We start from the raw sequence: 13,905 nt of genomic DNA, 5'->3' as shown, positions 1-13,905 counted from the left end.
AATGCTGATCATTACCTCATCTAACATTCCTATACAGAGCCCAGAGAGTGGATGGTGCAACAAATGTCTGACCCAGATGAATATTTCACCTCTTTGGCCATGTCTAAATATCTGCAGACGTCATGAGCATTCACCTCTCTTGAGAATTCCATGGTCCTAGTTTTTGCACCAGGTAACAGAGTCTGGGGGCATGTGAACTGATCAACTTGGCAATACCATGTCCACCAGGTCTTGTCTATGCCTTCGACCACTCCAGTCGATCCCCACAGAAGGGATTAGAATCATGGACTGCTGGTCAGCGGTGAATATTAACGAGTGGGAAAAACAGTTCTTTGTTCAGTTCTACTAAGACACAGCCCCTTGCAATAATTCTGTCAGCTCCAGTTGTCTCCTCAGTCTAGAACACACAATGCTCTATACGTGTTGTCCCCCGTTCCCATTATCTAATGCTTCTTGCAGGAAGAATATCAAGGTCAAAGGAAAGGCATGCATATTCATGAGGGCATACTGCATGTACATTACATTTACGTTACTATGACTTTGTATGTAACACGTCCCCTTCCCTTTACTATTAAAACCAACATTTCTTTTTGGAAAACGGTGCATGGATAATATATATGGAGATCATGAGAAAAGGGTAGGCAGACACATAAGGATGGTGGGTTCACATTTCCTATCGTTCACTTTACCTATTGTAAGTTTGTATGATCAATTACATTTTCTAAAGTTAAACCATACTTATTAAAACCTAATATAAGGAAATATATTTCTTTATATGTCCACTTGACTTATCGAACATCTTTTCTTTTTCATAAACAACCAACCAATCACAAAGGATTCAAGCATTTTCTCTTTTCTTCAAGCACGCTTCAATGCAATCTTCTCTTTGTTCCACACATCTCCACTTTGTAGTTTCACAGAACAACCTACATCTTCTTTGGCAGTCATTACATTGGTAAACCTAGAATACTCCTTAAGTACCTTCCTTAAGTGTTTGATTTTTACCATACTACCTTCAGGCATAACTGCACACAGTTCAACTGGTCATATCTCTCTTCTGCCACACACCCCTTTGGAACCATTTTTTCTTTCACTGCAGCCTCATCTATGTCCACCAGCATGGACCTTCCCATCCACCCTGGACATAGCTTAGTGTGCGGTTTGTACCTTCTCAAACTTTGTTTGTATAATGGGGCACTAAACTATACTGTAACATTCTTTCCATGATCAACTTAACCCAATATCCCTCAGTGGCTACGGTTAAGTGAATTGCATCCATTAGCGTACTGTTGAAACACTCCACACAAACATTGCCCTTGGTGTGGTAGGTATAATGATGTAGAAGTGTGTCAATTTCCATGGGACTGCATGAATGCTTCCCTCTCCCTGGAAACAATCTGGGGCCCATTGTCTGAAATAATTTCCTAAGAAACCACTCTCTCCAAAACACAGACTCCAGAAATTGTATGATCCTTCTCAAACGTATGTCTTTCAATATGCAAACTTTAGGACATTTGGGCAACAAATCAATCACCACCACTAATTCAGCATTAAGTGCTCCCTTGAAATTAAGGGGTACTGATATGTCAACTTCAATGACATCTCAAACCACCTTAGGAATAGGTGTAATCTTCAGACATAGGGCCTCATTACACGGTAGGCGGTAAGGGATTACCGGCACCGGTAAGGGCACCGGTGCTGGTAATCCCCTACCGCACCACTACGAGGTCCCTCAGCGGGTCCCATCCTTAACATGTGGTCTGCCCAGGCGTTATGGACGGTTCCCGCTGAGGGACCTCAGAGCTAAAAACGGTACCGCAAATTGTGGTACCGTTGTTAGCTCCTTCCCCATTCCCATTGAGCCCTATGGGGGCTCAAATGGGAATGGTTCCCGGAATGGGGACTTACCGGTCCCGCAAAGATCAGAATAGACCGGTAAGTCCCTATTCCGGGAACCCGGACTCCGACGGCGGTAGGGGGTAGCCATGGCGCTAATAGTGCCATGGCTACCGCCTACCGTGCAATGAGACCCATAGTGCCCTAGTTTGTAACACATTATTGCTATTATTGCACGCTCTACAATCCCGTAGCTTACTTCCAATCGTACCATGCATTCCAGACCACCAAAAATCTACCCGAATTAGACCAAAATGTGCTTCATGTTTCACCTTCCTCCTTTCCTCTCCCTGTCCCCCTGCCTCACTTGGCCTCTCTTCCACCCTCACCTACTCTCTCCTGCTTCTCACCTATCACAACGGATGAGATCTCTAGAGTAGTCTGCTCTATGAAGCTCTCATCCAAACAGGTTTCTCCCTGTTCTTCCAGAACCATTAAGGACAACATTCCCTCCCTCGCTCCTGCTCTTGCCGACTTCTGCAACCCCTCCTTAGCATCTGGCTCTTTCCCATCTCCGGTCAAGCTCCCCCTTGCGCACCCCCCACCCCTAAAAGCCTTCAGCCTACCCCTCGTGTCCGGCCAACTACCACTCTCTCTCTACCAGATCCTTCCTTGAGAAACTCCTTAAGAAGTTGGTCTTCCCCCAACTGACCCAACACACTGAGCTTGTTGGTTGTTTACATGACCACCAAATTGGACTCCGAGATTCCAGAGGCAAGGATACTGCTCTCCTGAACACCCGTCAAGAACTGCCTGCAAATCTTGACTCTAACTCTCATGCTGTTCTCATTCTACTTGACCTCTCCCTTTGACACAGTCAACCATATTATCCTCATTAATCGGCTCCGAGATACTCTTTTTGTATCTCAGACCGGGTACTGAACTGGTTGACCTCCTTCCTCACTGACTGCCCCTCCCAGGTTCTACTGGGCTCCTTCTCCTCCACCACCACTCTCTCTACATGTGGTGTTCCCCAGGGCTCTATTCTCTTGCCCTGGCTCTTCAATATCTACCTTGCACCTCTTACTCACCTGATATCCGCCCTCTCTCCTCATTTCCAGTGATATGCAGATGACACACAGCTCTTCATGAAGCTCCCTTTCTCCTCCTCTTTCTCCTCTATCATCACACACTGCCTATCTGCTATCCAGTCATGGCGCACCTCCAATGATCTCTGTCTTAATGCCAGTGAGACTGAGATTCATCCTATCGCAACTCCTATTTTCCATCTCCCGCCTGCATTCTAGCACCCTCTATGGGCATTCCTCCCTTTCTGTCCACTACAGCCAGAAAACTTGGGGTAATCTTCGACTCCTCTCTCTCCTTCACTCCTCATATCCTGGGCCTTGCCAAGAAGGCCCACATTCAACTTCACCTCCTTAGAGGCACTCTCACTTTCCCCACCTTCCCCCAGAAGCTCAATGTTACTAGAGCTCTGTTCCTCTCCAGGCTTGATTACTGAAACAGCCTCTTTCTCAACCTTACTCTTTCTTCCCTCCACCCCTTCAACTAATCCAGAATAGGGTTTCAAGACTTATCCTTGACCTCATACCCAGGGACGGAATCTCTCCAGCCTTAAAATCGCTCCATTGGCTATCGGATGCCGCAAGGATCAAATTCAAGACCCTTTGCATCATCCATAAGGCTGTCGGCGGCCTGGGACCACACTACCTGCAACTCTCTCTATATAAAATTATAAGAGATGGGACTGATTAGTCCTGTGAATATCGTTGCTTGTCTATTGCATTGTCGCCCTTTGAGATAGGAGCATCATAATTCATTTAAAACAATATGTCTGAACCTATGTCCCATGTTTTTTGTTTGTTTATTTGTTTCGCCAATCCTGCTGGTCACATATTCTTATGGTATGTAATGACAAATAGTTTACTGTATTTATTTATACTTATGTCACTTATTTATACTTGTGGCACATACAATATGCTTTTATGTGATGATGTAATTTACATAACATTTATGTCTGTGATGGCAGCCTTGAGGATGACCTATGGTCGAAACACCTGTCGGCTGCAAGCAGTTATATACCACATGATTTTGAATAAATCACATTGTTGAGGAAATTGAGTTCTTTATGGATGAATCTAAATAGTAAATGAGAATATTCCAAATGTTTTTATTGGAACACAATTTCATTGTTGGCCCTGCGCGATTCGCCAATTCAATGCTAATTAACAGGCGTGAGGAGTAGGCTGTGTCAAGGTTCTTTAGGCAGTAGGGAGATCCAACAATGAGTAACTCGGTTTTATCGTCATTAAGGCATAGGCTATGGGTAGCCATCCAGTTTTGAACTGAGTTGTACGTGCTATAGATAGGAGCATTGTCTTCAGGGTGATTGCCTGGGATGGGGATCAGGATTTGAGTATCGTCTGCAAAGTTTGTGTAGGTGATGACCAGAGAGTCAAGAATGTCAAAGAGTGGTTTGGTGTATGTGTTACAGAAGATGGGAAATAGACAAGAACCTTGTGGTACACCTCAAGAGAATGGGATGTGGTCAGTTGCAAAATTTCCAATGAAGACTCTCAAAGTTTGTTCGCTAAGGAAGGAGGCGTTGCCGAAGTCAGTGATGATAGGGGTCATGGTAAGGGCACAGAGTTTGAAAACGTGTGCCGGGCACGAGTCTCCCATGCAGTTGGATGGTTTTAAAGACTGGATGGTGCCCAACACAGTAGCTTGAGAGACTTGAAAGAAGGAGAATGTGGCTTGTCCGGCAGAGGTAGAGGACTCTAAGGCAGTCGGAGGTGGGGATTTAGAGGCAAGTTGTGTTTTCTTGGTGTTAATTATGTTGCAAAGCAGGTTGATTTAGTCAGCGAAGGTGTCTTGGATTGTGGAGCACCAGACTTACTCTTACGTCCTGTCCCCTTTCCTCCATATTGCATGCGCGTCCCTTCCAAGGGACGGGAGACAGAACTTTTTACACCATAAAAAACCTTCTTCCCTTTTGAATTTAGAGGTGTGTGGGGGTGGGGGCCTGGGAGCATGCGCTGCCCTGACTCCACCCTCTGATGCCACACCCCAGTCCCCTTTTCCGCGTTGACGGGAACGGGCCGAATTCACCAGCGCTCCTGGGTTTGGCTTCGGCCATGTAATTCCACGCACGGATACTTCTTCTCTTTGTCTTTTTTTTTGTCTTTCTTATCATTCAGGTACTCGGTCCACAGGCGTCACGCTCCTCTCCGGCGCATGTCGACTTCCACAGGGCTCAGCAGGTGTCCATCCTGCAACGGGCTCTTCACAACTTCAGACCCACCCAAGCCCTTTGCCTATGTTGCCTTGGCCCAGACCACGGTGGCCAAGCTTGTACATCGTGCAACATACTGTCACCGAAATCGCTCAAGAACATATTACCCAGGTGGAGGGAGCTCTTCCAGAAGTCACCTCCAGAGGACCTCAAGAACTCCGTGGAACACCTAGCCAGGCCCAAGGTAGGGCTGCTATTTTCCATCGTACCCCACCAGGCCCGAGCGGGAGGGACTGCTCAGGTCCTTGTACCAGCATGTGCACTGAGGCTGCTGCAGCTACCGGTCTTGGGGCCGAGGGATTCTTGGATCCTCCCGGTGTCAGTGTTGAGGGACCGGAAGATTCTTGTAACAGATTATCATCCGAGGGGCTGCGCCCTTGTACCGGCAGTATGGCCGAGGGGCTACACCCTAGTTCTGGCAATACGTCCGAGGGGGCACCTAAACGCCGCTCTACCGACCCTCAGGTTGAGGATGTCAAACCTACCGGTTCTAGGCCCGAGGAGCAGGGTAGGCCTCGTGATCCACACGCAAGAGTCTTGGAGGAGGCTGGGCCAAGTGAGCCGAGCAACACGTCGCAGGCACATGGCAGGCAGCTCAACAAGATGGCCGCCACGCCAGACAGAGGCACCCGTCCAACGCCATTCGAGGAGTTCCGCGAAGAACGAGTGTCAAGGTGGGACTGGCCTCAACCAGGTACGTGGCCTACAGCCTATCCTCTTATGCTCAGGGCAGTTTCCCACTGCGTCCATACGGGCAGGGTATGCAGCGGCTCCAGCAGACCCCAGCTATCCCGTCAGTACCCCCTACCACCTCTCCGGCCAGTAAAGAGGGATTCTTTGAGAGGTTCCTCGGGTTCATGAAGTCCCCTCGGATGGGGGTTATCCTCAAGGACGCCACCAGGGAGGTCCTCCACTCGATGCTACCGGCACCACAAGCACCTACGCCGGCGCTCCCGGCGCCGGCGCAGCTGCTGCCTCTGTCTCCCCAGCTGATTCCTCAGGCGGTTCCGTACCAGCCTCTGCCTCCTCCACAGCCTCTGGCCGCAGTCCCTGTACCCCAGCCTCCGGCTCCTCCTACTCCTCCACCTCCACCTCCGCAGGATCCTCCTGATCCACAGGATATGGATGAGGAGGAAGATCCTGACACGCCATCCTCAGCCAGGGCCTTCCACAAACGTCTTGCAGGGCTGGCGGAGTACCTGGGCCTACCCCAACCCGAGGTTGAGCAGCCGGCAGAGGTTGTTCTGGCTGAAGTCCTCACACAATGCCCCTCTTCCAAAACAGGGATTCCACTGCAAACCGATTTAGTCTCCCTGGCTGTCACGATTCCTGCCCCCAGTCTCCCCGGCATATTAGGGTGGAGCCAGGTCATGCCACCTAGTCGGCCCCTAAGGGCCTCTCCATCTCCCCAGACACCTACTTGGACTCAGACTTGGCGCCTTTGGCACCATGCTCACACACAGTCCTGAGATCCACTTAGTATTGGACTTGCAATGTAGCATGGGGCAATGGATGCCCCCATGTAATTCAGTTCCTTGAACTGGATGATCGGTCTAGTCTTTCGGGTGTGGCTCAGCCCAGGGATACCTGGGATACCTAAAGACTATTTAAACCACACCCGCCTGAGAAACATGCTTTGCGTTTCTCTGCACCTGCAGCGTGACACTCACCGTGCTCGGATCTCCTGAAGAGGCACACTTCTTTCTTCAGCGCCAGCGCAACTGCAAGAATAAGAACTTCATTGCCAATACTCACCTCGAAGAGCATCCAACTTCTGTCAAGCTCTTCCAGTCTTGCGGATTCCTATGGCAGGGTCATCTCCATCTCGGCACGCCGCACCCTACCAAAGGGGAGAATAGAAGAAAAGACGTTGTTATGTTATGTTATGTTATTGAATTTCTATAGCGCTACAAGCCCTAAGGCATCCAAGCGCTCCATCACAAGCAGAACAGGTCAGTGAGGACAACCAAGATGTAAAGTTAGATGAAAAGTTCAGTCTTCAGGAGTTTCCGGAAAGCCAGGAGATTGCTCTCAATACGAAGCCCTAACGGTAGATTATTCCAGGCCTTAGCCACGAGTACCGGGAAAGAACGTCCATTTCCACGGGCTTTCTTAGTCCTTGGCACCTGCAGACTTAAAATCGTTGTAGAGCGCAGATTTCTTGCCGGTTGATATATTGTGACTTTGTCCTTCAAATAATTAGGAACTGTTCCATAAATGCATTTGTGACCTAAAGTCAGCAATTTAAAGGAAATCCTGGCTGATACAGGGAGCCAATGTAGCTCCCTTCTCGCGTTAGAGGTGGGTTCATGCCTCTTCATACCGTATATTATACGTACAGAAGCGTTTTGGATTTTCTGCAATTGCTGTAAGTCTTCTCTACTAGCCCCCCCCAACAGAGCATTGCAATAGTCAAGTCGTGGCAAGATGACGGCTCTGACCAGTTTGGCTCGGTTGTTTTCAGAGATAAGAGGGGCAACCTGCCTCAGTACTCGTAGGTGGTAGTGGGTGTTTTTTACTATAGCATCCACGTGCGCGCCTGCATCCAAGGAAGCCTCCATATATACACCTAATGTTTTTACTTTGCCAACGACTTCAACGAAGCTGTCATCAACCTGAAAGCCAGTGAAAACCTTAGCTAGTCCCTCTCTTAGTTTATTAGTAAGCATTCTGCAATACTTAGCTCTCTCGAATTTGCAAATAGAGTTTAATCCTTACCTGAACTCCTGTCGATCGGACAACTTCTGCTCCAGAGCATCTCGCCGATCTGAAAAAGGGGAAAAGATACATCAGGTTAGCGCAAAACATTTAAGAGGCGCCGCACATCGCGCTTTCTCACCGCAGCTCATCTCCTCAGCTCGCTTCCATGCTGGGTTACTGCGGCCCCTAAAAGGACACAGAAAAGACGAACATTGGTTAGTGCTAAGGAAGCCAATAAGCATTGTTAGGCAGAAACATGTGCAGTTCCCTCTGGGACCACTGCAAAAGATTTAGGACCACAGGTGTTTGGCAGTAAACCCACTTGGTAGCAGTCTGTACCACACAGATTCACTTGGTAGCTGTAGCTGAGCAGTCAGACTTCCCTCAAGAAGAGTTAGGCAGTATGCAAAGTATACACAATAGGCACTCAGATACAATAGCACAAGCAAACACTGACCAGAGTTTTGGTATCAAGGTATATAATTATTTATTTAAAAACACACTGATTGAAACACTCCAGCACTATTATTGTAAATCACTCTCAACACAGTTACTATTATTATATATACATCCCTTATTCCTTATCAGACAAGTCTTAGTTAACACCACTTATTTCCAGACAGAGGTGAGCGCTTAACTATAGATGGCACTCCAATAAGGTAACGAAAATAAGGTAACGAAAAAGGGAGAGAAAAAGGCAAAATGCAGGAAAATACACCACACTAATCTTTAAGAACTTTTAGAAAAGCAAGGCAGGAAAGTCAAAAGTTACTTGTGAGCCAAAGTCCATCGGCCGGGCCCACTCTTGGAGAGAGCAGGGCACAAATGCACCCAAGATCACACAATGACAACAGGCTTGAAAAGTCTTGCAGGGAGTTCAGAAAGATTTTTGTTAGGCTTAGAAAAGTTTAGCCAGGGTGTCCCAGGCTAACCCAGGTTCGAAAGCCGGGGGCTAAATCTACCCCATACAGTCGGTTGCAAGGGAAGCCAGGCGGAACACAGTACCTTATGTGGAAAGGATTCTCCAGCGGGGGCAGTTGTTCCTGGCAGCGGGTGCAAGTCACGGCATCGTCCAGAGGAAGAGAAGATCTCGACGTGGAGGAAAGATGAAGGTTGTTGCACTGCCAGGGAAGAAACCAGCCGCTGAGTTTTCCGGTTAAAGGTACTACCCTTTGATTTGCGGTAGGGGTAAAACGTGGCATCCCGGTTGCCGGGGTGCTTGGCACAGGCAAGGCGGCCACGAGGTGCTCCAGGAAGTGAAAAAGGAAGCAGACTGGTTATCCCCACCAGTCGAAGGAAGAAGACTCTCCGGGCTGGAGATCTCCTCTGTTGTTGGGAAAAGTGGTGAGACGGTCCAGCAGGGCTCCACCGGTGGTGTCGTCGTAGCAGGTCGGCTCAGCTTCTCCCTCGTCGGATTCTTAGGTACTGTGGCGACTTCTAAAGTTCCAGTCCCCAAAGCCCTGCTTTTATGCAGAAAACCCCCATTCACTCAGCCTAGCTGTCACTCAAACATGCTAAGTGGTGAGCCGGCCGGCTCACCACTTGGGCCAATCAGGACGGAGTGCGACTTGAGTTGCCTAGGCAACTTATTCCATGGTGCCTAAATCCCCCTCCACCCCTCCTAAGTACCCCAGACAGAGTGGCACCTAAAAGTGGAACAAAGGGCTCAACTTGGGTTGGAGTCACAGAAGCGAACACAAATGCCATTTTAGAACCGAGTTCTGGCAAAGAATACCAACCGGAGAATTAATATTAAATAAATAAACCGGCGGTATGTTCGAGGCTATAGGAATTAAATAATTAAAATTGGTAGCCTTGAACAATGGGAAATCCCATAGAGAGATATTCACGGTCGGATATAAAAAGTAGTATCCACTGCCACCAGCCAAAACTCGACCAGGGGGGACGCAGACGTGCCCCCTCGACTAACAGACCCCGGGACAATCGAATTGCCCCGGCCAGTACGTCCACAATATGATGGTTTGTAATGATTCTGTTCAGAATTTGAGACTAGTAAAGTCAATGGTGACTTTACATGCCCTGGGAGACAGTAGTCAGTCCCAGTGTATGGAGTCTATATTGGGGGGTCACTATGACACCCCATGTGTTACTGCACTGAGGGTGCTGTGTAACACACATCACAAAAACACATGAAGCCCTATGGCGTCAAAGACCCCATAGCCCATTAAACACATCTAGAGTCAAAGAAACACACTCAAATCATGCCCAAGAGTGAGGGTAAAAGAGTCTCACTCTTGGCAGGAGAAAAAAATAAACCCCAAAAAATCCAGCAAAGCTGCTGGGGGACTCACTAGGTTAGGAAATTCAGCCTAAACAGAGAATTCTCCCTAACAAGCATCACGCTCCGCATTCCTACTTACTTCAGCAGCGCATCACCATCCTCAAGACCTTCATCACCTAAGGAAAGAAAGACACAGTATTAAAGGGACTAGAGCCATCAGAACTTTTGCAAGACTCATTCCAATTACCGGTCGAGCTGAAGCCGCAGCAAGCCCCGTCCGCCGGGCCTGTGCCAGTGAAGCAACTAGGCACCCTCCAGTCCGCATCACCCAATGCACCCCTGCATCGAAGGCAGGACGGAGAGCGCCCGACATCAAAAAACAATGTGAGGAGAGGTCCGGGGGAAGGTTGGGACCCAGGGAAGAAAAGGGGGGCCAGACAAGCAAGACCAATAGGGAATTGACCTCTGATAATACTGTGTTTCAGGCCCAGTGCTTGGTTGAGCAAGTCCAGGGACGGGTTCGAAGTGGTCGGAAGTCCGGACCGGCTGAGTGGCGTCCCCGTGGATATCAGGTGAGTGTTACACTGGCCAAGAAGGGTTGGCTCAAGCCCCACTCGGTGCAGCCGGTCAATCGACTGGATACCAATTACAGGCAGATGGAGTGGGATACACTCTTGCTATCGGCCGTTCTCAGCCACACTCCTCGGTGATCGCTGCGGCATCACTATACTCCAAGCCTCAGTCACCATGGTTAGGGAGAATTCTCATAAATGGCTGATTTCCCTTACCTAAAGAGTCCCCCAGCAGCGTTGCTGGATTTCTAGGATTTTTCTTTTTTCACCTGGTAAGAGTGTGAGCCTTTTTCCCACTCTTACATGTGTTTTGCTGTGTGTATTTTAACTGTTTGTGTGATCTTGGACACTGGACCCTCACCTACTCCATGTGCACCACTTTCTGTGTGTGTTACACAGCACCTTCAGTGCAGTGACACAGGACTGTCTTTGAGACTTCCCACTGACTCCATTTTTCTGGGGATGACTACTGTCCCCCAGAAAAAGGTGAAGTTGTCATTAACTTTATATAGTCACTTTAAACCACAGACCCAGTACACCCCATCTTACATAGAATATTGGAAAGGGTTAACTCTTATCCCTTTTTGTCTGTGCATCTTGGAGCCTTGTTTTGCTCCCTTAACACTAAGGGCCTCATTACACGTTGTGCGCTAAAAAACGCAAATTAGCGGCATGGCGCTATTAACGTGACCGCCCTCGCAAGAGGGCGCTAATGGCGTACCATTACGAGTACGCGGACACGAGCATAGCGCCACGCCGTTAATGACCCTACCGCCATGCCGCTAAAGTCCCCAACAAGTCATTTACCGCCTTCCGCGAAAGTGCAGATAGCACCTCCGCCCTCGCGCCATTAGCGGTCACCGCTATTAGCGGTGACTGTTAAATTGCGGAACCGGAAATAGCGTCATCGCACAGGAACGGGAAAGAGCACGGCGGCCATCTTTAAAAACACAATCCATTGCCATCCTCTGCACCCTGGACCTGTTTTGAGTTGGGAGCTGTGCAAATTCATCTGGGACACCTGCATCATGCCCAAGGCTTTGAAGAAAACCAGTGACAGGCAGCGCAAAGAAAAATATACCAATGAGGAATTGGTCATGTTAACACAGACCCTTGCAGAGCATGCGGAGGTAGTCTTCGGAAATGACATGCGCCGGCCAACCTTGCTGAAGAAAAAAGCCTTCTGGGAGGAGGTAGCCCGCAAAGTCAGTGCTGTGGGCACCAGCACGTGCACCGTGCGCGAATGCAAGAAGAGGTGGGACGACCTCAGGCTGCGGGTGAGGGGCATCCTGGCTGAGAACCACCGCATTGCCAGTGCCGGTGGAGATGGCTCACCAATCCGGATGAAGGAATGGGAGGAGACATGCGCAAACATGATTGCCGTTGAATCCATTGAGGGAGTGGGCAGCATGGAGATCGGCGTGGCTACCACTTCAGATGGAGGTGAGTGTACACATGACAGGATGCGGTGTGAATGTACTGTTACCCCCATATGTGAGCACAGACTCCTCTCATGCATGGACACACATCCACACATGCATCCATCCCTCACCATGTCAGTGTCAGACCCAAACACGCACACATCACCAGAGACAAGTCCCAAACACAACCATGCATGGATGAGGCACTGAACTGGCACATCACCTGCATCAACAACCACTGAGTCCCAATGGCCACAACTGCATCATTCATGTAATCTTCATTAAGTAAATTGAATCGCAACCAATGATATCCCCCTTCTCGTCCCTGACAGGCTCACATACAGATGGGGAGGATGCCGCTGATGCATCAAAGGCACCAGCTACATGCAAGAGGCCAAGGGCACAGGAGCCGGAGGATACCCCAACAACATCCAGGGGCAAGGGGGGAAGGGCACACCTGACGAGTAGGAAACATCGTCATAGTGACACTGCCAGGGCAGTAGTAGCTGCACCACCAACTGCGGCCCCACCACCGGAGGTGAAACCACTGGCACCAATGCCAGCCACCGAGGGCCCACCATCAGCTGCGGCTAGCTCCGCTGGTGAGGCAGCCGCCACTGCCCCCCTATCCGATCCGGAGGACACCCTAGGCCAGCACATGGAGATGCACACCCCAAACCCCCCTGGAACCCCAGCGCCTGTGCCATTCCAGACCCCTGGGTCTGATGGGACTGTTGAGGACACCAACCCTGCAATCATGTCCCCCATGTTACCATCACCTGCTGCAGTGGATGCATCGGAGGGCACAGCATCCAGTGCACGGTCACCCAGCACTGTCCCCCAACTCACCACCATCCTGCAGCGCCAAAACGAGCTGACTGTGCTGGTCGGCCAGCATGTTGAGGAGGCTGACAATCTCAGAGAGAACATTGTCGAGGCTGCGAGGCACTGCACTGAGCGGATGGACGCCAACACCGACAGGCTATGCAATGAGATAGCAAGGCTCAGGGAGGTCCTTGTCTGCATAGCTGACACTATGGACCGCCACTTTTCCCAACAAGGCCAGTCTGCCCCGTCCTCATCTTCGGGTCGAGACAAACAAGCCCCCTCCGGCGCTCATCGCTCACCACCAGGCGCACGTCTGGCAACCCTCAAGATCCTTTCAAGGACAATGGAAAATAGGGGGTTGATGGAGATTCCTCTGTATGCATTGTCCAGGGAATACATGGCAGACACATGAGGGACTGTGGTGGGAGGTGGTGGGAAGGGTGTTATGGGTCTGTTGTGGGGGGTTGGGAAGGGTGTTATGGGTCTGTTGGGGGGGTGGGAAGGGTGTTATGGGCCTGTTGTGGGGTGGGGTGGGAAGGGTGTTATGGGTCTGTTGTGGGGGTGGGTGGGAAGGGTGTTATGGGTCTGTTGTGGGGGGGTGGGAAGGGTGGTGAGATGTTTTGGGGCTTGCACTTCTACACCTTTATGTCACTCAATACACTGGTTTCTGATCAAAACACAGGCTTGGACATCTTCATTGTGTGTGTGTACTTTATTGGCGACAGGGTCCATTGCGTGCTTCAAAACATACACCAGTGCATTACCCTGTCCATGTGACAGTACGGAAACATGTCCCTCAGAATATTTGGTTGATCAGATGCTGTCTCACAGCACGTCCCTCCTGGCCATCCCCTCTTGCAACACCTGCATCCCCTTCACCTCCGTCCTCATCACCATCCTCATCCTCATCAGGTGCTTCTATTTCAACGTCAGGGGGCAGTGGCACATTCCGTCTGATACACATATTGTGCAGCATGACACATGCCATGG

This window comes from Ambystoma mexicanum, chromosome 6q (genome assembly GCF_040938575.1).
Source record: "Ambystoma mexicanum isolate Mex_15411 chromosome 6q, UKY_AmexF1_1, whole genome shotgun sequence".
NCBI lineage: Eukaryota > Metazoa > Chordata > Amphibia > Caudata > Ambystomatidae > Ambystoma > Ambystoma mexicanum.
This window is presented reverse-complemented; position numbering follows the sequence as displayed.